A 24,303-nucleotide genomic window follows, 5' to 3' on the forward strand; every position below is an offset into this window, starting at 1 on the left:
CACCTAAAACTTGAAGATGACTTTAATGCTTAAATGAAAAATTAGCACACTTGTTTCTTTAATTGAATTTAATATCTCTAAAATTATAATTGCTGATATTAAAACTTTTTACAGATAATAAGATAAATATACATTATTAATTCATATTCAACTAATAAGTGCAAATTAACATAAATAGTGATTTTATATTGCTTCAATAACTTTTTGAATATTAAAATTAAGATTCCTAATTATTCTATTCTTTTATCTTAAAAGACTTTAATCAGTCTTTCTTCATTCATTTGTATTATTTAGGATATGGAACTGACCCTAATCTTTCCCTTGGAAAACATTTATTTTCTCTTACATGTATTAAATTGTGGGGTAAAATATCACAAAAAAGTGGGTAAATGATTTTTGACAGGGATATTTTTTAGAGGGTTAAATATTGATGGAGCAACAAAATAAGATCCAACTATCATTTACATAGTTGCTGCACAACTGCAAGTCCACTGCTCCTTCCTGACCTCATGGCCAGTTCATAATCACAGTGTGTTTGTTTGTTTGTTTGTTTACTTGTGTGTGTATGTGTTTGTGTGTGTGTGTGTGTGTGTGTGGACTCAGTGTAAAATTTTCTTTAGTTGCCTAGACTTTTCTTCTAAAATAATTGTTAATTAAACAATTGATATTCAGGCAGCACTATGGTTTTCACAGGGTGCTCCCTTCCCCCACCTCCTCCTCCCTCAACATACCAGCTAAATAAAGAATTATAATTTTTTTTTTTTTTAGAATTATAAATTTTAAATGACCTTAGTTTATAATTGTAAGAAAGTTACATTTTAAGTCTAAATACAAAATCTTCTAAAATTTGGGTATAACCAGAATTTCCCTAAGAATTTCCAACTTGCATTGCATAAAGATCATAATAACATAATGCTCAAATCTCAATAGCTTGTTACACTCACTCTCCTGTGATTAGTTCTCCAGGCCCCAGTGGTCCCTCCCCCAGTTTTGTCTGGGGGTTCCTGGGAGTCTCCCCACCAAACCTCCATCCATAAGACAAATCTTTTTCTTATGTTAATTTAGGTACTTCAGTTCAAGTACTTTGCCAAAAGTGTTACCAAAATTCAGCACTTGTCTTCAAGTCTGCATTAGAAGAACAAGGACAAGTGGTTTGAGGAGAAGGAAAAAGAGGTTTATTAGTTTGCCATTGCCAGCAATGAGGAGGGTGGAGACTCTCATCCTAAAGTATCATCATCCTATCTATAAACAGAAATATAGAGCTTTTAAAAAGAGTTTTCCATTTCAGGCTATTGCTGTTTAACTATAGTTGATGGTCCTGATTGACCCCATCTCTGGTGTAGACAATCTTATGACCTCTGCCCGGACAGTTCCATTGAGCCATCTCCTGTGGTACAAAGAACAAAGGACACTCCCTGCTCCTATGATTACTGGTCTTAGGTAGAGATACATGGTTTAATTCCCAAAATGAGTGACATAGGTTTAAAGAGACAACTTGTAAAACATTTTACCCTTTTTCAGGCCATTACCTCTGTTACAAAAGCACTTAAGGATGAAAATAGTATTGTAACAGAGGGAATGACCTGAAAAAGGGCAAAATGTATTACAAGCTGTCTCTTTAAAACCTCCCCCACTTTTTTTGGGAATTAAAACCTGCATCCCTGCCTCAGGTCAGGGCTCAGGGCCAGGTAGGGAAGTGTCCTTTGCTCTTTGTCCCAATGGAGATGGCTTAACTGAACTGTCTGGGCAAAAGTCACAAGATTGTCTTCACCAAAGATGGGATCCATCAGAACCATCAACTGTAGTTAAACAACAGTACCCTGAAGCTGAAAACCCTCCCTTTAAAAGCTTTGTATTTCTGCTAATAGAGAGGATGATGGCATTTTAAGATGGGAGTCTCCATCCTCCTCATTTGCTGGCAAATTAATAAACCTTTCTTTTCTTCTCCTCAAACCATTTGTTCTCATTCTTTTGATGTGGCCTTGGCAACAAATGCTGAACTTTCAGTAATCGTATCTCACCTTTGGCAATGCTTTCTATGCTCTTTAAAGCTATAAAATATTTTGAGGTACAAAAATATCACTGTCCTGCATTCAGGCATCAGGACTCTGGTATCAGACTGGCCATGGTATATTCCAAGCAAAAATGGAGAAAATGCCTTTCTCAGGCTTTCTGATATTCTGAGGCTGGTATTCACCCAGATCTCTGAGATCCCCTCATGGAAAGAGTTACTTCTAATTTTGCCTATATGCCCCCCCCAGGCATGGAAATAAAAGAAAATCTTGAGTCCCTTCAAGGGAAATTCTAGGATCCTAGCTAGCCTTGAAAAATGAATAGGAAACCTGATAAGCAGGAACATAATAATAACAGTGACCCTTGAAACAAGGCAGAGTCATGAGATGTTTCAGTTCCCTATGGAAACTAAAAGATGGCATCTTAACATAGGTTCCTGAGTTGTTTCCCCTACCTGATGGAAAATGTAGATAAGGGAGAACTGAGGTATTGAACTGTAACCACTGCTCTTTGTTTCCAATTTCTCCCTGAGAGGTCTGGAGAGAGTCACGCCCATCTTAACATTCCTTTCCACTAATCCAAGAATCTGTGAATCCACCTATGCTCCATAGGCCCCTCCCCTTCCAGATATCTCACCTTTTTGGGCCAGGCCTATGCATAACCTCTATGTATTGACTTATAATTTTGCCTGTAACTTCTGCTTTCCTGAAATGTATTCCTGCCTTTAAAAATCCTTGCTTATAAGCCATTGGAGAATTCAGGTCACAGTGTTAGCTGCCTGTTCTCCTTACATGGCACCATGTAATAAAAATGCCTCTTTCTCTTGCTCCAACTCTTAGCTCAGTGTTTGGCTTTGCTTTGCTGGATGAGCAGATCCCAGTTTGGTTCTGTAGCAGTCACCTTGTTAGATTGGCTTTATATTTCTATAACATGCAATTTAATGTTCTTTATCATCCTCTGCTTGTTACAATTATTTCAAATATTCTTTTTACTAAATTTAGAGATTTTAAATCTTAGAAATGACCTAGGGAGTCCAACTTACAATGATCTAGGATATGTATCTTATAAATCACTAGAATTTCATATTTTTTCAGCACTAGATAACTTTAAGAGCTCCCTGTTTTACACTACTGCCTAGCTCACAGCAACCTCAAACTCCTGGGCTCAAGCAATCCTCCTGCTTCAGCCTCTCGAGTAGCTGGGACTACAGGCATGAGCCACCATGCCCGGCTAATTTTTTCTATATATATTTTTAGTTGTCCAGCTAATTTCTGTCTATTTTTTAGTAGAGATGGGGTCTCACTCTTGCTCCAGGCTGGTCGTGAACTCCCAACCTCAAGTGATCCTCTCACCTCAGCCTCCCAGAGTCCTAGGATTACAGGTGTGAGCCACCGTGCCCGGCCTATGCACATATCTTGAAGAATAGTTGAAAATATTATTGTGGAGCATACAATGTTTTCTGATTGACTAAAATAGTACATCTTCAAACCAATACCAGTGCAGCTTATGTCTGTTTTCTGTGTGTGTGTACATGTGTGCTTTTTAAACCTTCCCCCACATTTATATAACATTGCTTAACTTGTCAATATTCTTTTTTATCTTTTACTTTATTTTACAATCATCAAAATCATATGAAGTAATTAAAGCAGAGATGTTTTCTCCACTTTACAAATGAGGAAACTAAAGTCATGGTAGGATGTTTTGCCTAAGGACAGAAAAGCATCTGTTGCAGAGAATGTTCTGTACAGCCCTTTCTCTTTGTCATCCAGTAGCATTCCTGTAAATCCGACTGCAATATAAATAAATATGATGCTTATAAACTACTTTCCTATTTGTAAAATAATGACTTTCCTTCACCTTAATATTTGTGTCAAAGGATGACTATCCTATGACACTATTCAGTACTGCAGGCATTATTTCTTAATTAACCACCAGTTATATTTCTGCACCATTTTTATGTACTGTATTTTATTACATCATTAGACTTTATTTTTATATTCATAATTGCTGATAAGTGCTGAACTTTTTTAACGTGAAAGTAGAATTTAGTCATTAAAAATGGATAAAATCTTAAAGGCAGAATGTTAAGTAATTATTTCATTTGCAGTTTTTAAATAGATAATAGGGATCCAATTAAAATGTATATTACCTCTTGTAACTTGGAAATAGATCCTGTGATAGAGAATACCTACTAGGGTATAAGTAACGAACTGGGAGTCATGCTTGTGAATAGTACCAAATTAGAAAAGAACAGAATCTTAATTTTTCATTTTTTATAGAACTTGAGGATAACTTTTTAAAAAGTTTTATAGAATGAATGATACATTTAAAAAAGTACCGATAAGGGTAGTTAAATTATTAGCATCCTGTGAGGGGAACTCAGAGTCCAGTGAAGATATAACTTTTTCATATCAACAACATCTATATCCACTGATATTTTAAATCCTATTCCTACAAGCATCTGGTTCTGTGATTTTTATTAGCAGATATAATAATCATGCCACAGTTGTCAATTGCACTAGCAAAAATTCTGTACTGAGTAGTATGTTGACATTTAAGGAGTCCCAAGGCTGTTTATATCAAAGGTGGACATTCTGGGAACTCTGCTGGTTGTTGCTAGGGAAATAAAGATAACTTGACACTGCCTCTGCTCTCAAAGATCTTCCAGTCAACTTTAAAGTAATGCAAAAAGTAATGTTACATAAATAGAATAAATATGGTGATATATTAATAGAATGATCAGCAAAAGGCTTCATTAAAGATCAGGAGGTAATGTTGAAAGGAGCCTTGAAGGGTGGATAGAATTTTAGTATGTAAAGATGAAGAAACAGAATGAATAAATGTATTAGAGTAGAAAAGCAAGGATATGACAAAAATCCAATTTTGGCTACAGTACAGGTTATATGTAGGGGGATATTATTACACTTGAAAGTAGTGAAATGTAACAGTGAAAAAAATCCAAAAATAATCACAAGCAAATTTTTGTTTATTGACAAAATGATTTCAAGGGCTCCTAGGGAATAATCGGACAAATATAGTAGATTTACCTATATAAAATAATTTTTAAAAGTGGTAGACAGATTAATGATCAAGAGCAACCTAACTGAAATAAAACCTAGCATGCATTGGAAGTTAACATGTAAAAAAGGGATGCATAACAAACTATTGAGATGTGATGGATCAGTACAAAAAATGCTGTTGTAGAAAATCAATATATGAAAAATTTGCAGATTTTTATCTCACAAAATCTATGAAAATAAATTGACAGATTAAAAAGTCAATTGTGGCCGGGCGTGTTGGCTCATGCCTCTAATCCTAGCATTCTGGGAGGCCGAGGCGGGTGGATTGTTTTAGCTCAGGAGTTCAAGAACAGCTTGAGCAAGAGCGAGACCCCATCTCCACCAAAAATAGAAAAAATTAGCCAGGTATGGTGGCACATGCCTGTAGTCCCAGCTACTCGGGAGGCTGAGGCAGGAGGATCACTTGAGCCCAGTAGTTTGAGGTTGCTGTGAGTTAGGCTGATGCCACGGCACTGTAGCCTGGACAACAGAGCAAGACACTGTCTCAAAAAAAAAAAAAAAAAAGTAAATTGTTATAACAAAGCTTGCAAAAGAAATTTGAAGAAATATTTAATACTGTGGATATGGAAGGCTTTTTCTAAACATAAGAACAATAAAATAAATTGCATAACAAAGGATTTAAAGCTTTAAATTCACAAATACTTACTTATCTGAATATTAGGAGCACCATAGGCAAAATCAAAGGAGAAGGGGCAAGTTGGGAAAATACTTGTATTCACGACTAAGACAGGATTCATATTAGTAATCTCTTTCCTATTTCCTTCACCCGTGCAAATCTTACCCATCCATGCCATATTTATTAAGTATTTCAGCCCTCAATGATGGTCCAGCACTTACAGTGTATATCACACATTTTGGTACTTAATTATACGTTTCCTTGCATAATTCTTAGTACTAAATGTGTATGCTTTTCTTCCAGGTCAGATCATAAACTCCTTGAGGCAAGACCACGTTTTATAGTGTTTCTGTAACATCTAGAACCCAGATTTGTGCTAAGCACATAGTAGGTGTGAAATAATTATTCATGTAACAAATGACTGGCTATCTCATCTTTCTCAAATACATATCAGGGAATCTCAACTGCTTTCAGAAATGTAATAGAACTGTCAAAAGCTATTTAAATAGTGAAACATAAGTTACAGTTTTGTTCATTCGGTAACAGTATAAAATCACACAGTGCATGTTAAGATATAAGATAAAACAAAATGAAATATTGGAAAACCTCATATGACCAACACAATTCAATCATGCCCTCTGTTTCTAGTTTGTTTTATTCCTGCTAGTGTGCCCACGTGAATTTCTATATTTATGTAAACATCCCATCATTGTATATTTCAGCTATACATAATGGTGGACTTCCTTTGATAACTGATTATTTGAAAGCAATGTCAAAACCAAAGTTTCTTTTTTTTTTTTTTCTCCCTAGAGATCATGTAGTTGTTTTGACTTTCCAACAAACATTATCGATTCTCTCTCTCTTCTCTCCCCTGGTTCAGAATTCCCCAGTGAATAGGACAGCAATAATTCCCTTATGATTAAAAGAAACCACTGTGTCTTGGTATGCAATAATGATTCAGGCCCATGGATCACTTGCATCCCCATCACACATGAGTTCTCACCACCATGACTGTTTTCTTCCTTCCCATCATCCTCATTCTTCTAGGTCCAGATTGGGGAATAAACAAGTTTAACTTTGCCTTTTAGCTCCCAATGTTCACCAGTTTCATGGTCCCAGTAATGAACCAGTTTTAATTTTCTAGAGTATGATTTCAGTACTTGGGAGACTACAGTGAAGACTCTGTGACCAATACACTGGATATGAGGTAAACAAGGCTTTCCTTTTACAGTACCTAAGATCAATACACAGTAAGCCTGAGTGTAGATGTAAAAGTTCTCCAGAAAGAAGCACATTGGGTGCTGTGCTGGTTATTATTTTTAGTTCCCCTTTTCACAACCACCACCAATACCCATCTTTATCCCCTTCTCTTTCTTGCTCTGCTCCCTGGGAGGCTGACTTGTGTGGACTGGATCCTCCCTTGCCGGCTGACTTTCCATTTGGTTAGGCAAACAGGAGGCACCAGCAAGAAATTTTAAGTTAGGAGAAGAAAAATGTCAGAGTCCTTTCTCCCTAAGTCCTTGTTACTTCAGCACCTTGTCCCCAGAGGTATTTGAGCCCCTCTGTTGATTACAGTTCCTGCCAGGTGGAGTGTCCCATGGTTCTCACTTTCACTCATCTGCTGTAATCCCTTCAAGATTAGAGGCGATAACAACTTCTAACTGTTATTAGTTTCTAGGTGACTCACATCTATCCATTAATGTCTCTTCACTTGAACCATCTGGAGTGTACTATTTCCTGCTGGGACCTTGACTGACACAACTCCAAAACCCACAGGATTTGACTCTAATTTGCTTGAGTTTATTATCAAATCAAAGAACATCAGAAGGTGGTTGGAAATGATGAGTCATTGACACAGGAAAACGAACATCGCAGAGGCAAATGTTGGCAGAGTGCATCCTGTTTAAGAGACAAAGGGCCTTGAACCTTTTAATATTTACAGTTACCTCTAGTGTGAAAACAGGGCACGGTATTGCTGCCAACAGAATCAAGAATTTTACTACCACTGGTAAGATCAATTTTATTGTGACTGTCTTAGCTTAATAACATGAAAAATTCAAAATATCTAATGTCCTTTGTTTTGATTCTATTCTCACCAAGCTACTTTGTGACGATAATTTTAGTTCCATTATAAGTGCCTACAGCGAAGAGATATGCTGGTCAGGCAAACTTTAAGTATTTCAGCAACTGTGATTGTTATTGTCTTATCACTGCAAACTAATAAACAGCCATTATGTTTTTGTTGTTATGATTTGATTAAATGCAAGTGCTCTTGAGAAATTGATCTTCTTTAGGTATGTCACTAATATCAGGCTTTTGAAGGCAAGACCCTGGACCATCGGCATTTCTGCCTGCGATTTGCTTTTGTCATTTTGAAATTCTACACTTTAATACCTAACATGTTTAAGAACACTGAGAAGAATATGAGCTGCTAGACTAGGGGAAACAATCATATACCATACCTGCTTCTTGGCAGGACCTTGTAACAGAATCTTCGTAAAGGCCTCACAGAGGGTTATCTGTGGCCAGAAAGTACCTACCTGATTGCCCAGGGGGGTAGGGAACCTGTGTTCTCAAGGACACATGTAGCCCTGCAGATCTCCAAGTTCAGCCCCTGTAACAAATCCAAACTTCACAGAACAAATCCCTGTATTAGAAAGATTTGTTCTGTAAAATTTGGATTTAGTCAAAAGGCTGTACTCAAAGAGCAAGAAGGCCACATGTGGCCCCACGGCCACAGGTTCCCCATTATTGCCAGTAATAAATGGACTAGACCTATTACTTTTCAGCTACTAAATGGCATTTGGGGTTCTGGTAAATAATAAATAAAAGTGCCTCTCTGTACCATGCAAACAGTATGTCCACAGTTGAAAGTTCATTCTTTAAGCTATTGTACTGTCTGTGACAAAAATGTCATAATTATATATGTTCTGACCTATTCTCCAACTTCTTCTATGATCCTGAGTATCTGAATCTTATCTGGTTCTTACCATAAATACCAGTATTCATGATATTTTACATGTTTATACCAGTCTTGTCCATTTATGATTACTTTGTCACATAGTTTGTCTGTGACATTCCATGGCAATATATTAGTTAAAATACCTTTCAGATAGACATTTCCGAATATTTTATGAGTGTAAAGGAGAATAAAAAGACAGGCAATCAGTTTCTGTGATATAATCACCTGTTCTCAGACAGGCTGTATCTGCTGGAATTCTTTATTATATATGTCCAAAACATCCCCTCCTCTCCCTGTTCCACCTCAAAAATCCACACATTCAGAGTTTCAAACCAAATCTTTGATGTGAAATACATTCATTTAAGAAATATAATAACCTATTTTTCCATAGGGCAGAGTATATGGTTATAATCAAAACAAAAAAGCTTTTGAATATCAAAAAGCTTCTCCAAAATCAGTTGTGATGATTTAGGAATATGTGAATCATCACCTTTTGATTAAATTTCTCCTAAGCATGTGGCATATACTTTACAAGAAAAGCAAAAATGCTTGCAAAATCATGTTTCGGCTTTTATTTAATAACCCCGATTGTTCAGACGAGTTAGAGAAGTCATTGACAAACCAGAAAAGGCACTTTACTTTCTTTAGAATTATGTGGGAGAGTTGAAGAAATCGGCTAGTAAGCCATCATTCTCTTATACAACACACAGAGGGGATATATCACTTATTCCTTATTCCATGCCTGTCCTTTCCCCTTCCCAGTTTGCTTCTGTGGGATTTCTAATGATCCTCTAATAACAACAATAACAGCTGCAGCAGTGGCAGCAGCAACAACGGCAGCTATCATTTATATATTGACTACATACTATGCACTTTCCTAAGCTTTTTTTTTCCTAAGCTCTTTACAATAATTAAATCGCTACCTCTCTCCTCAATGCTCTGAGGCAGGTACCAGTATTTCCCCATTTTAAACACGAGAAAAATGAAGATCAAGAGAGGTTAAATAACTTGCCCAAGCTCATATAGCTAATAAGTTGCTGTTTTTATATTCAAACCCAGGTCCGTTTGGTTCTAGAAGCTACACACTTAACCGTCATATTATAGTGTCTTAGGGAAATGAAGTCAGCAAAATTACCTTGATCTCTAGGAGATTATGGGTGCTATGTGATTGAAAGGAATGTAATCATCTCAATATTTATACATGTTTATCACTTGCTCAAGGTATAAGGAACTATAACCAAAATAAGCAACACTGAGCATTTTGTGCAACTTTAGGAGGATTTTAAATCATTAATTAATAAATTCTAATGCTACAGTGTATCGTAGTCCATCGAGGCTTCTAGGACAAAATACTATAGAATGAGTGGTTTATAAACAACAGAAATTTATTTCTTAAAGTTCTGGAGGCTGGGAAGTCCAAGATCTAGGCACCGGTACATTTAGTGTCTAGTGAGAGACTGTTTCCTAGACAGCCATCTTTGTGCCATAACCTCACATGGCAAAAAAAAAAACCCACAAGGGGTCTCTCTCCCGCTTCTTTTATAAGGAAATTACTAATCCCATTCATGGGGGCACTGCTCCCATGATCTAATCACCTCCAAAAGGCCCCACCTCCTAATACCATCACCTTGGGGATTAGGATTTCAACATATGAATTTTGAAGGGACATAAACATTTGATCCATTGCACAGTATTTGTGGAATTTATATTAGGGTTATTTATTGCAAGGGAAGAGTCATATTCTATAGGTCACAGAAACCAGGGAGATACATTTTCTACACAGAATATAATCCAGAACTGTGACGAGACCTCAGGGGCGAAAGGAAATAAGCTATACTAATGTTGCCATCAGACAGTAAAAAGTAGCATAAATTTATGGAAAACACTTAGAAAACAGGGCCTGTTTTCCTAATTCTAGTTTGAATAAAACTAGTTTATGATCTCAGACAAATCACTTATCTTTTCTGGGTCTCCAATTTTTCAACCATCAAATGGGGGTATTAATATAATATCCCTGTTCTTCTCCTCCCTGCCCTAACTTGCCTAAAATCCTCATCACTAGGGTAGATAATGAGCTGCTTATAGGACATTATAGATAAGTGAATATTGTCCTTCAGGTTTTCACTTGGTCCACTCTAGTACTTAACAGGAGCTAGAATATGTAGTTTATACAAAAACAGAAATGACTTTGTAAACAAATATTTAATAATCCCTCACCAGAAAATGAATATGGTTTTATGACAAGAGCATAATCATCAGAGGCACAGATAAATTGATGGTGAATGAGAAACTCTAGTCAGGAATCTTTTGCTGACTCTCTGGGGAACAGGCAATGGGCTCACATAAAACTCAAAAGGAATAAAGAAATCTCATCTGACATCTAGCTCAGGCTATATTAGTGAGCATTTTTCACTTAGGATATTCACATGTAAATTCCAGACTGCAGTTTCCTTCTTACTGTCTGTGGATTCTGGTTATTTCCCAATTTGTCATTAGCAACTATAATAAAGCCAACCCTAGAGTCCTCAGTAGGTGTTAAACTCACCACTTTCATGTGAGTTGGCATCATGGGCCTATCCAAATTATAAACTGAGATATGCAGTTGGCATCTTGGACTTGCTCTGCCAAACACCCTGTCTCCTGTGGGCAAATTCGAAGCCTAGTAGATTCCATTTATTTCATTTAACAGGATTATTTAATTATTGATAGCCTTCAAATTAATTTCTTTCAAGGAAACTGAAATTCTTAGAAATGGCAGATATGATAGGGTTCTTTCTTTCTTTTCTTTGCTAGTGAAAAGTCATATCCTGCATACTGCCTTGTCCTATTCACAGTTTTGCCATTAAACTTCTGCTTAGACACCACTTTCACATATAACTATTACAAATACTTTTGTATAAGCAAAGGCTGGGGAGCAGGTGACTATCCTACCTGCTAGGCACTCTTTAAGACTGCATTTCAGAAAAACAGAAACCTTGCTAAGATGGTGTTGAACTACCAAGGATGAAGGGATTCTTCTTAAAGAAGTAAAGATATCAGGTGTTGAAATCTTAAAGTTCCAAATGAAATTCCTTAATTCAAGACATAAAAAGATGCCTCAAATTCTATTTGAGCATCAATGACCTTTGCTTTAAAAGTGACATATTTTTGTCCTAGAGAATCTGTATGTGTCCATGTGTATAGGTGTGGAAATGTGTACATAACTCAGTGTGATACATTAAAATGAGATTAATCAGAGATTGATTATCAATGAATTATCTACAAATAAAACTGTCTTGATTTAAACTTACCGATACAAATCTTGAAAAATTTGCTCTAGCATTAGAAACCATTTTCTACAATTATTTGTCACATTTCTTTGAAGTGATTGCTAAACTACATATTTGAAGATAAGCAATGTACATTAATGACATAATGCTGTTTATATCATTCTCCCAAATATATTTTCCAGAACACCAGTAGGTATTTAATTACAATATTTCCATATTATGATTCAAAGTACCTTACACAAATCAGCTGCTACAGCCTTCAGAGCTAAAGATTGTCATGAAGGATGGTGGGGACATATGTCTCTTTGAGTTAACTTTCTTGGGATTTTGATATTTGCATTGGAATATTACCCCCCAATGTCTCTGATCTGTATAAAGCTAATTATATGCTACTATTAAAGCAGATTGCAAGAGACATTGACAGTTGGAAAGGCCTAATGACCAGCTGGATGAGAAAATTTCATGTTGTCAAAATGGTAAGTTTGCCAGGATTTTTACATGCCATTTATTTGCTACAAACATGAATACCTAAGCCTTGTTTTAAAATAAACTTTGCCTGATAAATAATCACATCATTTGGAGTGTGAAAGAACCCCAAGGGCTAAGAGGTATGCATATTCCATATTTTGAGACTGTAATCCTTTGCTACCTAAATTCATGTTGAATTTATAGACTTTATTTTTTGTCTCAAACTTATTAAAAATGTAATATATACAAATAAGAAAAGAAATCCTTTAATAATATAGTCAGTATCTATAAAACATTATAAATATGCCAATGATTCATGGAGCAAAATCAAACCAGTTATATGATGTCTTTTAGCATCCCCTGCACCCAATTGTTTAAGGAAATATTTCACTTTACAATTAGTTGTGTCAACAAAATGATAATACCACTGATACAGTGCTTTTAATTTCAAGTATTTTTTGGACATTATCTCATTTGATCCTCAGAACAATTTAGTGATATAGGGTTCCCAATCCTAGACTCTTTCCATTGACATCAGAATCCATTTAATTGGAAGAAAAATAACCACTTAATATCTTCTCCTCTCTCCTCAAATATTCAACTTTTTTTTCACTAATCTCTCTAATAATTTCATTACATTCTTAGGCATAATGGCAGCTGACTACTATCTCATCTTCCCATCAACAATTTTATCAACATACCTGCATCTGTTCCCATATAATAACAGCAGCAGCAACAACAGCTGGCATTTATCAAGGACTTACTGTGTGCCAAGCACTACTTTATACACGTCACCCATTTCAACTTACTTAATATTCATGACAACCCTATGAGCTATGTGCTATTATTTCAACTCCATTTTAGAGATGAGGAAATAAAAGCATTTGTCTAAGGACTCAAACACACACACACACACACACACACACACACACACACACACACACACAAACCAGGTGGCAAACACAGAGTCTGAACCCAGGAACTGTGTCTCCAGAGACTGACTCTAAACCCCATACTCTCTTGCATTGCTGCTGTTACAAAAGAAGTGCCTTCTATAAATGTGTTATTCACTTGTGTCTTGAATCTCTCATCCCTTCCTACCTTCACAAGGACTTTACTCCCCTAATTACATCTTTTCTCTACTTGTTTCTTCCTCTCTGCTGAACCAACCCAATTGTCATTCAAATATGCCTCATTATCACTCATCTTAAAAATATTAAAAAAAAAAAAAAACACTTCCATCTCTCTATTTCCCTTCAGTGGTAACAATTCTCCAAATATTTATCTGTACTCAACTTCTTTGTATTGAGAAAGCTCTTACCAAAGACACCAATGCCTTATATTTTGCCCAAGCCAATGATGAAATATCTAATTTGATCAAACCATCAGCAGCACTTGGCATGGATGGCAATGCTCTCCTTGACATATCTTCTGGTTTCCCTTCTATCTCATCAGACACTTTTTCTCAGTCTCCTTTGCTGACCCTTCCTCCTCAATAAGATTTTAGAATTTGGAATGCCCCAGAACTCTTTCTTTACTCATTTTTCCTCTGTATACTCTCCTTAAATTATCTCATCCAGTACCATGAGTTGAAATACCATCAATACCCATATCATCTATTTGAGATGACTCTCAAATATATAGCTCCAGTCTGGACTACTTTACAGAACTTCAGAAATCATATAGTATATTCAACTCACTATTCCACATTGCCACTTGGAATGTCTAATAGACCTCTCAATCTTAACAGATCCCAAATAAGACTAGAATTTTACTTCTTAATCTGTTCCCTACCAGGCCTTCTCCATTTAAGTAAACACCCAGTCATTGAGTCTGGGTATGACAATGTAGGAGTCATCCTTGATTCTTCTCTTTCCTTCAAATTTCAGGTCTCATTATCAGTAAGTCCTGTCACACCTCCAAAAATCTAATTCCCAAACTATATACAAGGTTAAAATATTTCAAATCCATCTCCACTGGATTTGAAAATCCTAGTCCAAGTCACTAGGACTATGGGATTACTCCCACCTGAACTGCTACAGCATTCCTCTAATTTGTCTCTGTTTCTGTTTCTTTCCCTCTACAACCTGTCTTCTTCACAGCACCTAGGGTGATCTTTTCAAAGCATCAATGTAATAATTGTGCTTCCCAGTTTAAATTCTCCCCATGTCTCCTCGTGAAATTTCAAATAAAATCCAAACTCCTTACCGAGGAATAGAAGGTCCTGTGTGATGTAGCTTCTTCCTATTTCTCTCTTCTCAGCTCCTTCTACCCTGCCCCTCATTATTCCCAGTCACACTGGTTCTTCTCTTCTTGCACAGGAAGCTTATTTCTGTTTCAGGGACTTTGATTTGAAGTTCTTCTGCTTGGATGACTTTCCCCCATATCCCCGCCACATGGCTGCCTCTTTCTCATCTATCAAGTCTCATTTCAAATGCCATTTCCCCAGAAAGGCTTTCCCCAACCATCCTATCTAAACTGTTCACCTGTTCACTTTCCATTAGAGTAAGCTAGTTCTTCTTATTATTTATCAGTGCTAGAAATGTTATTTACTTGCATTTTATTATCTGTCTTCCCCACTGGAATATAAGTTCCTTGAAGACAGGGACTAAGTCCATATTGGACCCTTAGCATGAAATCCTTAGCACCTAGAAATATCTGCACCATAATAGGTACCCAATAAATATTTGTTAGCAGACTCTGCTATGATATTCTTGCATCTATACATGGAGAGCCCAAAACACAGTGAATATGGGGGTTGGTTATGTGAGGTCACTAAAAGTGAAAAAAGAAATATCACTAAAGGACTTATCCCAATTACAAAGCAGTCTACATTGCAAAAAGCCAAAATCAGATAGATATGATAGATAGATGGATAGATAGGCACACACACTATTTTGTGGCCTGAATTTTCCAGCCAATCTGATAACCTTTCTAATGTCAAAGTGATTTCATACCCTTGGAAGTAAGAAATGCTTAGTAGATGACTAAGAATTTAAGTTTGCCAAAGTTCCTAATTTGTATAAAGTAGAGGTTGCTAGGGAAAAGAACCTTCTCCAAATAAAGTAAAATAAAATAACTTAAAAAGTAGAATTAGAATATTCCTAACACAAAGAAATGTTAAATGTCTGAGGTAATGGATATCCCCAATTACCCTGATTTAATTAATTCACATTATATGCCTGTATCAAAATATCACGTGTACCCTATAATGATATACAACTATTATGAACCCATAATGGTTAAAAATAAAAACTTTTTAAATAATAAAATAAAATACAAAATAAGCTTCCTCCTTTTACAATCACAATCTGGTAAAATTGGCTTTATATATCCTCAAATCAAAGATTGTTACACAAATTAAATTATGTAAGTACGTTATCTTTAAAGTAAACTCTCTCATTCCTCTTCTTCACTTGTTCCCTTAGTATTCTTTTCCTAAATACCTTGTGTACTATTCCTAGGGATGCTGTAACTAAGTACCACAAACTAGATAGCATAAAACAAAAGAAATTTATTCTCTCATAGGATAAGAAATTTATTCTCTCCTCTCTTTAGGAGGCCAGAAATCCAAACTCAAGGTATAGGCAGGATTGGTTTCTTCTGATAGCTCTGAGGAAAAATCTGTCCCATGCCTCTCTCCTAGTGTCTGGTGGTTGTTGACAATCTTTGGCATTCCTTGGATTGTAGCTGTATCACTCCAATCTCTTTCTTTGTCTTCACATGGCCTTCTTCCCTGTGTGTATGTCTGTCTGCAAATCTTTCTCTCCTCATAAGGACACCAGTCATTGGACTTAGGTCCCACCATAATCCAGTATGACCTCATTTTCATTTGGTTACATCTGCAAAGATCCTATTTCCAAATAAGGTCACATTACAGGTGCTAGGGGTTAGGACTTAAGTATTTCTACTGTCAGGGAACAATTGAACCCACAACATCTTGATTCAGATCTGTTACAATAGCTTGTGATTCAGTTTGACATTATGCATATAATACTTTGAGCTTCAGGCTCTACTAAGGAATGAATCTGCATTTTATAAATTTGGACTTATAATATTATTTTTCTTTAAGATGTGTATTTTGAGCCTCCAGCTAATATATGTCAAATATAGGAAATCCCCAAATTCCTATTTCTAATAGAAGCATACTATTTTAGCATTATTTTTGGCTTTTTGCCTTGTCTTTCAAAGAGAGACAACCATCTGTCTAACTCAGTTAAAAAAATATCTTGGCAAATAAAGAGTACTACTGACATTGAATATGAAATTTGAGGGGGAAAATTCATTTTAATTACATTACTGCCTCTAAAGATTGACAGAAGTAGTTGCCACTGATTGGCGCCATTTTGAATGTTGCCAAGTACTGGGGCAACCTTCAGGGTATTCTCCTCTTCTAATGAAATCACGTTAGTATCATCATAAAGTAGAGTCTGGAAGGAATATACTGAGTTGTCACTCTACTACTGGTACTAATTCTGGGCCAATATCTTTCAGTTCTTATTTTAAGATAATCATTAGGTCATGTGAATAAAAGTAGGATTCATTGTTTTCTCCTATGTTTCTCACTTAGTGTTCATGTGAATTGAGATCTCTATAGCTAAGATTCTTCAATGACCACAAGTAGATAATAGTAATGACACTAGGCCATTCTGTGTAATACTTTGCAATCGTATAAAGAAAGGTAACTTTATAGAATTGCTTATTATGTGGGCTGTGAGTTGAGAATATATGGTTACAATCCATTTAATGAAGTTCTCCTAAAAACCAAAAGCCCGTAAAACCTGAAACATAAAAATTCTTTTCTGCTAAATCAAATGCTTTTTCACCATTCCAGTGTTATAAGTACCGTTTCCCTCTTAAATCTTTGAGAAAAGCAAATCCATTTATACTATTCATAACACTTATGAGCAAGCTGTGGTTTTTAATAAAACACAAGTCATTTGTGCATACAATAAGCAGATGTAACCTCCTTTGCACTCCTAGGATAGAGTTGTTTGGATTTATGAATGATCCTGATCAAATAGACACACCTATACTTGGCTCTTTTTTTTTTTTGTCACCACAGAGCTACTTTATTATTTTTTATGGGTATATAATAGTTGTATATCTTTACAGGGTACCTGTGATGTTTTGATATGGGCATACAATGTGCATTAATCAAACTAGGGTAATTGAGGTATCCATTGCCTCAGGTATTTAAAATTTCCTTTTGTTAGGAACATTCCTATTCTACTCATTTAGTTATTCTAAAGTATACCCTAATTTATTGGTGATTATGGTCACTGTTGTGTTATTAAATATTGTTTATTCTATTTATCTAATTATATTTTTGTATCCAATTTATCCCCCACTCCTTGCTATCCTTTGTAGCCTCTGGTAACCATCATTCTACTCTCTGTCTCCATGAGATGAATTATTTTTGATATTTAGCTCCAACATATGAGTAAGAACATGTGAGATTTGTCTTTTTGTGCTTGACTTCTTTAACTTAACATAATGTTCTCCAGTTCCATACATGTTGCTGCAAATGGCAGGATTTCATTCTTTTTGTAGCTATATAATATTCCATTGTGTATATGTACCACAATTTCTTTACCCATTCATCCATTGATGGACACTCAAGTTGATTTTATATCTTGGCTATTGTGAATAGTGCTGCAATAAACATAGAAGTACAGATATCTTTTCAATATGCTAAATTCCCATCCTTTGGATATATACTCAGTAGTGGGATTGTTGAATCATATAGTAGTGCTATTTTTAGTTTTTTTAGGAAGCCCCATACTGTTTTCCATAGTGGTTCCACTAATTTACATTTCCACCAAGAGTGTACAAGTGTTCCCCTTATTCCACATCTTCACCAGCATTCGTTATTGCCTGTCTTTTTGATAAAAGCCATATAAGTGGCTCTTTATCAATCTTAATCAGAAAAAGTCTTCTTTCATTCATTAGATTCAGGTCTGAGATTTAAGACCTGAATCATAATGGGTTGCAAATTAAATTTTCTAAAACCCTTTCCTTCAAAATTTCAAATTCAGGGACATACATAACAAAATTTCATAGTATGTTTAAAATTTCTTTTGGAAATCATAGAATTTCAGAGCTATAAGGGATCTTTGGCAACACTTAGTCAATGGCAGAGCTAGGATAAGAACCCACATCGCTTGATTCCCATTTTAGTATTTTCTCTACTGCCTAACACTACTTCTCCATATGCCCAAAGATTCATTTGCACCATCAAAGTCTCAAAATAATCTAATTTGATTCATTTGGCTGCAATAGGTATTTTAAATCTCCAATTAGACAAAAAGACCTAAATGACATAAAATAATCACTCATTCCAAACCCCTTATCAAACATAATTCAGTCTTTTGAGCTGACATTTTAAGAAACATTCCATTTTTAACTATACCTTTGATCAGGCTTTCATTCTTACTAATCAGCATCTCCCTGGGATGCTTCCCAGAAAGTAAGCATGATGTTTTCCAAGCCTGCTAATTGAATAGAAAGACTTGTCTCTATTTTGATATGTGGGTTTGGTTGTGGTATGCTTACAATAAGCAGCTTTTAAGATTGATGAAAGCCCTTAGCTTCAATTCAATTATTAATTAATCTCAGAAGCCATTTATTGCTTTGTAGACCACAGAAAAATAGATATCATTCCTTAATTATTGATTCATCTGATAGTTGTGCACCAGCTATACTACCTTTCATGTCAATATTTCTGTTAAGTATATTTTCAGCTTGTTCTGCTTTCCTTGTCAAAAGGAAAGACATTTTTAAGCCATCTGTTTAATCACCAATCTCTCCTACTGTTAATTCTGAGCAAAATTTTCAGGCAGAAAGTCACTGAGTTCTTTACAAGTAAGAAGACTTCCCTCTGAGGGCTTAGAATGGCACTGAGCTTCTGGATTAGTTGAGTTGTTTTTTGTTTTGTTTTGTTTTTATTTTTTCTCAAGAACAATAGATTAGAAATAGCTTAATCAGTATATATTTTTAATTATATGAATTATTTTTATGCCACATGTGGAAAATTTTCTTATAATGAATATTGCAGTTCTTTTAGTGTTAAATTCTATCAATATATGAAAAACATTTATGTGTATTTTGAAGTATTTAAATTATAACAATAAAAATTTATTTTAAGTATCATCACCATTATAAATGGAGAGGGATGCTATAGCAGAATTGTTTGTTTCATCAACATTAGCCATGGCTACCAATGAAGAATTTTCACTTTGATCAGTTGGTTCCCTTATTGCAAATCCACAATTAATCACTAAGAATTTTTTCTAATCCTTTTATAAAAATAGTGCCTGTGTTATGTTAAATGCTAAATTGGCTGCTATAACTCAGAGACCCCAAATAACAGTTGCTTAAGCTAGAGAGAAGTTTATTTTTCTTTCACATCAAAATCTAGGTAGGCAACTTCAAAATGAGCAGGGATCTTGGTTCCTTCTAACATATTGCTTTGATGTTATCAATATACAGCTGCCATCTCCTTGTCCAAGAGAGCTGTGTGGCTCTTGACATCATGTTTATGTTTTAATCTGAGGGAAGGATATAAAGACACAAGGGACTGAATGCCTCTTCCTTTCAAATGAAGAGGTCAGAGGTTGAGTACATCACTTCTGCCCACATTCTGTCTGCCAAAATTTAGCCTCATGGCTAGCCTTACATGCCAGCAAGGGAGTCTGAGAAAGGCAGTGTTTGGCTGGTTGGCCATATACACAACAATAATTGTATATAGGGGGAATGAATACTTGGGGACAATTAATAGTCTCCACCACTGTACTATCCAGGAAAATGAAAATTAACAGTAAGTCAATAATTCCTTTCATTTATGTAGCACTTTTTTCTGAGCTCTTTCAATTATCTTACTTTATCTTTACTTCAGTCAATTCTTAATGGTTTATACTAAAACCTGGGAGGAGAAGAGAATCACAAATAATCAAAAGTGTCAGATAATACAAACATAATTAATATTTTATGTTGACTTGAATGTTTTGATTCTTTGATGCCTAAACAATCAAGACCAGCAGTGTTGAATTACCATTAGGCCCCACATATACCAGAACACGTAATACCTATATGTACTCTCATGCTGCCCTCTCTGTCAACAATGGCCTTTTCTTTCTTGTTTGTCTCTTAAATACTCATCCAACTGTCAAGATTCATCCTAAGTGTTATCTCCTCCATATTCTCTCAGAAAAAATATCTCCCACTAACCAAGGTAAAATTGAGTACATCATCTTTTGTGTTTCCACTCTACCTGGAATAAACCATAATTTATTGTTTATTGGTTCATATGTCTGTCTCCTCCAGTAGAAAGAAAATATTGAGGTTACCAGTGATGCCTAATTCATCTATATCCTCAGTTCCTGGCACAGATCCTTGTATATTACAAGTACTCAATAATAGCTATTGATTTGATAAAAACTTTTAATAAAATAAGTTATACTATTAAAACTTATGCAAATACATTTGAAAAGCATGGGATACAAAGTGTCACCCCTCTCTTTCACTTATTCACAATATTTCACAGAGTAAAGGGATTACCTGATGAAATGCAGACAATATACAAGGAACTCCAATGAAAAACAAATAACATAACATTCGTGTGAGAATTGGTACAGATTGTCTCAATAAAGCCAGATTCACGCATATGTAAAAGATGCAGAAATACCAGTAGTGTTACAGTGAAGATAAAATTAAAGATATGGATGCCTGATATCCTCATTAGAAATGAATATTTGTATGGGTATTCTGCCTAATTCAATAATATGAAATGAAAACATGAGTTATAACTATTAGAAGAAAAAGAGATATTGCCTCCTCCTCCCCTCCCCCGACCCTACCCCCGGCTGCCCAGAGAGACAATATAGCCACCAGCCAGAGGCACCTCCAGGGAACAGGATCTTCCCTTTTGGGACCCTACAGATGACTAAGGGGAACTCAGACTGTGAGCTCCCTACCCGCCAGCCCTCCCAGGTGCTGCTGGCACAGTGTTCCCAGGAGAACGGTGCAGACTCAGAGGCTGAGAGACATAGATCCAGCTTGAGCTCCCTGTGGGTGAATTGGGACCGGAACTCGTCTCCCTGGAGGGGATACAGTTTGAATTCTGGGACCCAGAGGTCGGACCTGCAGACCAGATCCCCTGCACCAAGGGCTAGCATTGCCCGGGGCACAGAAGGGATATACATGAACAGCCTACTGAGGTGTGTGTGCCTTCAGGGGCAGATCAGCGTCCTAGAGGGCAACCCTCCTCCCAAAAGGAGGCCACACGCCCAGCCCAGGTGGCATTCCTGCACAGGGAACCTCCCCGCCGGCATCACAGTACGGGAAGACCTGGTGGCTTGTGGTCTGGCCTGCTGGCAGAGGCCAAGGAGTAGCTTTGGAGTTGGGGAGGGTGAAAAGAAGCAAGGCCCGCTCCAGACTACGGGTCTCAGACAGCCCCACCCCCACAAGCAGACTTTCTGGCTAAGCGGGACCATTCCAGCCCCGACCACCCTGAAAGCTTTTCCTGGAAGCAGAGAACAGAACTTTGACCCCTGTTAACAGCATTGGTGGTGCCTGGGGGCAGGCTTACCCAACCCAGCTCCGCTCAGAACAAGAGCTGATAACAGGACACAAAAACAACAGCATAGCCTGTTCCTCCAAGCAAGCACCACCTACTGACAGGGACGGCATCCTGCAAAGCCTTTTCACTGCAACCACTGACTCATTACACAGGGAGTGGTCGAATCTCACCCACAGACACCACATAACGGCTCAGAAACTAAACAAGGTGTGTGAATACCCAAACAAAAACCCAAAGGAAAGAAAAAACAACTGATCGACATGAGAATAAATCAGCGAAGGAACTCAGGAAATATGAAGAACCAAATGGAAAACACACCCCCAAAGAGGAGCACCAGCCCCCTAGAAACGGACACCAACCCAAATCAGGCAACTAAAAAGACAGAAGAGGAATTTCGTATGTGGATCATAAGAACACTCACCGACCTGCAACAACAACACTATAACCAACACAAAGAAACCACAAAAAGCTTCCAGGACATAGAACAAAAGTTCACTAAAGAAATAGACACAATGAAGAAAAGTTTATCCGAACTCCTGGAAATGAAGAATCAATTCAGGCAACTACAAAATACAGTGGAAAGTCTCAAGAACAGGGTAGATCAAACAGAAGAAAGAATCTCAGAGACTGAAGATAACATCCTCCAACTAAATAAAACCGTCACAGAGATAGAGCAGAGAAACAAGAGAAAAGACAAAGCCTACAAGAGATGTGGGATTATGTGAAGAAACCTAATGTGAGGTTCATAGGTTTACCAGAAGGGGAAGAAGACAACACTCAAGGGTTGGACAAGCTATTTGAAGATATAATAGAGGAAAATTTCCCAGGCCTTGCTCAAAATCTCGATATACAAGTTCAAGAAGCTCAGAGGACCCCTGGGAGATTCAATGCAAACAGGAAGACGTCACGACATGCAGTCATCAGACTGACCAAAATATCAACTAAAGAGGCCCTTCTAAGAGCTGTAAGACGAAAGAGCAAGTGACATACAAGGGAAAGCCAATTCGAATAACATCAGACTTCTCTAATGAGACTTTACAAGCAAGGAGAGACTGGGGCCCCATTCTCACTTTTCTGAAACAAAACAATGCCCAGCCTAGAATCTTATTCCCTGCAAAACTAAGCTTCATATATGAAAGAGAAATAAAGACATTCTCAGACAAGCAAAGGCTCAGAGAATTCATCAAGACAAGACCAGCCCTACAAGAAGTACTCAAAAGAGTGTTACGCACGGAACACCATAATAAAAACCCACGAATATAAAAACAACCAAAACCCAAAGATTAAAGGCCAGATAATACAATGGCTCAAGAGAGAAATCAAAGCAACAACATCCAACCCAACAAAATGAACAGTAATCTACCTTACCTATCAGTTCTCTCAATAAATGTGAATGGCTTAAACTCTCCACTCAAGAGACATAGGCTGGCTGAATGGGTAAGAAAATACAGGCCAAGTATATGCTGTCTTCAGGAAACACATCTAACATGCAAGGATGCATATAGACTAAAAGTAAAAGGGTGGAGATCAGTATTCCAGGCAAGTAGAAGCCAAAAGAAGGCTGGCGTGGCAGTTCTAATTTCAGACGATTTAGTTTTTAAACTGACAAAAGAAGTGAAAGACAAAGAGGGTCATTATATAATGGTGAAGGGCACACTTCAACAAGAAGAGATAACAATTTTAAATATATATGCACCCAACTTAGGTGCACCCAGATTCATAAAGCAAACCTTATTGGAGCTAAGCAAATGGATTAATAGCAACTCCATAATCGCTGGAGATTTCAACACCTCACTGATGGCAAAAGACAGATCCTCCAAACAGAAAATTAATAAAGAAATAATGGACTTAAACAAAACCCTAGAACAATTGGGTCTGACTGACATCTACAGGACATTCTACCCCAAATCCACTGAATATACGTTCTTTTCATCAGCTCACGGGACATTCTCTAAGATTGACCATATCGTGGGACACATAGCAAATCTCAAGAAATTTAAAAAAATAGAAATCATACCATGTACCTTCTCAGATCACAGTGGAATAAAAGTAGAAATCAACACTAACAGAAACTCACATTTCTACACAAAAACGTGGAAATTAAACAACCTCCTACTAAATGATTACTTCATAAATGAAGATATCAAGATGGAAAATAAAAAATTCTATGAAGAAAACGACAATGTAGAGACAAGTTATCAACTCCTCTGGGACACAGCTAAAGCAGTTCTGAGAGGAAAGTTTATCTCCATAAATGCCTATAACCAAAAGACAAGAAGATCACAAATAGACAATCTAATGAAACGACTCAAAGA

This window comes from Microcebus murinus, chromosome X (genome assembly GCF_040939455.1).
Source record: "Microcebus murinus isolate Inina chromosome X, M.murinus_Inina_mat1.0, whole genome shotgun sequence".
NCBI classification, from domain to species: Eukaryota; Metazoa; Chordata; class Mammalia; order Primates; family Cheirogaleidae; genus Microcebus; species Microcebus murinus.